The following is a 3,891-nucleotide window of genomic DNA, read 5'->3' on the forward strand; positions in this document are numbered from 1 at the left end:
TCCAAACCATTATAAAGGCTGGCTGTGGTTCCAGATGTTTGCTGTGTTATTTGTGCTTTGGCGCAACCAGTTCAGCTAACAAATGATCCTTAATTCCCTTTTTTTAATAATAATAGGGCTCGGCATAGGGTTGAGTGTGCAATCTTTGTACTTGAAAATTTATGTTGCTTTCTTTCAATGCGAGTTTGTTGTATGGCCATTAATCACTGTTAGCGTGCATTGAATTTTATGTATAAATACGATGACCCCGCTGAGCCTTTCTTTCTTTGGAAAGAATAGAAAGAGCTTGACTATAAATGAGCTCTCGGAACTAAAGGACTGCTGGATGTATGCGCGAGCATCACACGAAAATGCAAATGCGCTTGACAGTGAAACGCGTCATGTAACTATTGAACAAGCCCATGCTGAGCCATGAAAGCAAAGTGATTTCATATCAGCCCTTGGCTAAACAGTCAGCTTTAATAGAGCTGCATACTGTAATACAGGTTCAGCACTGTACAGTTATGTACAGGGTCACTAATAAGGGGGTGCAGCTTACAAACTTGATTTATTGATTTACTTGATGTATTCCTTTTGCATAAAATAGGCCCATTATTAAACCATGCACCCAATACTAATAATGAGCAGCATGGTGCCTCAGTGGGTAGCACTTCTGCCTTCCAGTGCTGGGGTCCTGAGTTTGACTCCACCTTAGGCAGGAAGTAAGGAGTGTGTATACTCTTCCCGCGTCTGCTTGGGTTTCAACTGGATTCCTTTCAAACACAAATAGGCAGGTTTAGTGTTGGACTGGACTGCCAGGTCACTGGCGAAAAAACATGGTCAGCTCCCCTGCCCAGAACATGGGCTTTCTTGCCCCTGATCCAATAATGACAAAGTTGGAGGGGGCACATGATGGGAGGGGCTTTGTTGGGCAGGGGCGCTCCACCAATGAGGTGAGTTGAGGCACTCGCCTCAGGCGTCAGCGCCCCCCTGTTTGCCAGGGGCAGCAAAAATGTCTCTTCTGGTAACTAAGAGCCAAATTTCCACTTTTCAACCCAGAAATTCGGCTCTTCTAGTGCAGAGAGCACAATCTCGTTCTCTGCACTAGCGACGTGGACCACCCCTGACCCCTGCGGTGCAACGTGGACCGCCCCCGACCCCCTCGGGCACTGAAGAGGTGAGTGCCGTGGAAACGGGTGGGGGCAGCAAAAGGAAGGTCACCTCAGGCGGCAAAATTACCAGGATCGCCCCTGGACACCGGGTTTTTGGAAAAGGGACATTTGGTCACAGTTAGGGTTGCCAGCTGGCCAGTATTTTACCGGGGCCGGTATTACAAATTTACCAGCAATGTAGATGCTGGTAAATTTGTAACACCCCTAACAAAAGTCATAGGCCCGGCCCCAATCCGCTCAAAACGTACCTATTTGCCTCCTTCTGGCCATCGCAAGCTGTGGTCCCGCCCCTTTTTTACATCATGACCCATCCCCTTTTAGATCACGGCCCACGCTTTTGTTCCCGCCCCCACCACCGGCCAGTGGAAATTCTATTAAAAGGTGGCAACCCTAGTCACAGTCCCGGTGGGCCCGGAATAACCCAGTCAGTCAATTAACTGACCCTAGTGTGTGTGAATGTGAACCATAGATTGTAAGCTCCTCTGGGACAGGGACTGATATGTAACTGTGTCAGCACCAGGGGCGTAACTACCGAGGAAGCAGACCCTGCAGCTGCAGGGGGCCCCAGGAGGTTTAGGGGCCCCATAAGGCCCTAATTCATATACAATTATATTAGATATTACTAATACAGGACAAAAAAATGATTTGCTGTGGGACCCAGTAATATATATTATACCACTGGTCAGCACTATAAAAATAAAAGACATTCTGCAAAGTCTTCAATCCCCCGAAATTGGAAATCCTCAACAGTGCCGACGCTAAAAGAATGGATATTAAATATGGAAATATCTCATATTATCCATACCACAAATAATAATTATTGGAAAATTTGATCGCATTGGACAGAATATTTAAAACAAATTGAAAAAACTCATTGATAGTTAAGTACAGCGCAAACAGGGCTAGAAGGCTAATAAGCTGAAAGTTGATACTAAGTGAAAGACCAAAGTATATTCTTTATATAGAAATGAATTGCCTAAATGTATATGAAAGATGTGAATCTGACTACTCCCCTATCTTCCCTTTTTCTTTATATACCCCTACCTATTTGAAACTACATAAATAAAGAATTAAAAAAATAAATAAATAACAGACAATAATTATGTGCCAAAGTGCCTTGGGTATGCAAAGGAACTCCCGGGTCTCTTCTGCCCATCATCAGGACCACCATCAGAAATCACAGGGCCCCATACGACAACATTTCCTGGGCCCCCTGGGCTACACCCACCGCAAGCCCCACCTACAGGTCCGCCCCCCACCCCACAGGTCCGCCCCCCACCACACAGTAAAAAAACAAAAAAATTATTGGTTGCTAGGGTTCCCACATGTTAATAAAAAATAAAAAGATATTGGTGGTCAGGGCCCCCATAAAAAAACATTTGTGGCTAGGGCCCCCCCATTAAAAAATATTGATGGCTATGACCCCACATGAGAAAAAAAAATTGGTGGCCAGAGCCCCCTCCCCACATTATGAGAAAATTGGTGGCCAGGGCCCCTTAAATGTCCATGCCTTCCCGAAGTTAGCAGCTCTCAGAAAGATGGGGGGACTGGCTAATCAAGTAAGTGTGGCATGGCCGGGCCCCCCTTACCCTCGGGCCCCCTACAACTCTACCCCCTGTCCCCCCCTAATGGCTGCCCTGCCCAACATACCAACAATACAGTAGTCTAGGACTAAAAATATGGAAACAATGCTAATAAATTATTTCTAGAGGATTGAGTAGGCTTCTCTGAAAGGTCAGCCCTACAGGCCTTTCATTAGCAGCTGGGTTTACCTGATAACTATGGCTTAAACTTTATGGAACGTGCAAGATGGTTCCAGATGGAGATGATACTCTTCATGCCTCAATGCTATATAAATAAATGATGATGATGATGATGCCTCTTGAAGGCAAGCATGAGAAGCAGGGGCGTAACTATAGAGGAAGCAGACCCTGCGGTTGCAGGGGGGCCCAGGAGTGTAGGGGGCCCAGTGAGACCGTAATTAATTACCAATTTTAATACATCTTGGTAAAATAGGCCAACTTATAAATATTTTGGGGCCCTAAATTGAATTTGCTATGGGGCCCAGTAACAACTAGTTACGCCACTGATGAGAAGAAATGATAAAAGAATCATGAATGGAACAAGGAGGACAATTCTGGAAGCATTTAGGTTGGCAACACATGGGCATATGCAGCCATTTGAGAAGAGTGTTAACATAGCGGAGAACTTTCTAGGTGAGTTGCCGTGATTTAAGTTTGGTTATGGAGTGTGCAGAGATTCACAGAGAAGACCACAAGAAGAGACAATGGCTTGAATAATATATTTTCCCCAGATTTATCCATTATGAAGGAAATCATCTGCGATACATAAGGAGGGATCTGAAAGTGGCCATATCATATTCCAATTTATGAGCCAAACGTTGCATCTGTAACAATGCCAGAGCTTACTCCCATCCCTCCGTCACATAACAGTCCATCATTAGTATTTATAGATTAATCCACGTTAGACCACCATGGTAACAAATATTAATTGCTTAGTCAAATCCAAGACTGGATCCTTATCTCACCGAAGACCTTGTGTCAGTTCATTTCTTTAAATCGCAACATGTTATTTTAAATTGATGCATTAACAAAACGCACAAGCCAAAGAAAGCGAAAAGAGAAAAACCTTGACTTGGACCTGATCCATTCCTGCAATAAATGTTTGTTTTGTGCTGACTCTCTGGCAAAGTTTTCAAATTGTAGAAAAACTAGAACAA

Source organism: Xenopus laevis, chromosome 7L (assembly GCF_017654675.1).
Source record: "Xenopus laevis strain J_2021 chromosome 7L, Xenopus_laevis_v10.1, whole genome shotgun sequence".
NCBI classification, from domain to species: Eukaryota; Metazoa; Chordata; class Amphibia; order Anura; family Pipidae; genus Xenopus; species Xenopus laevis.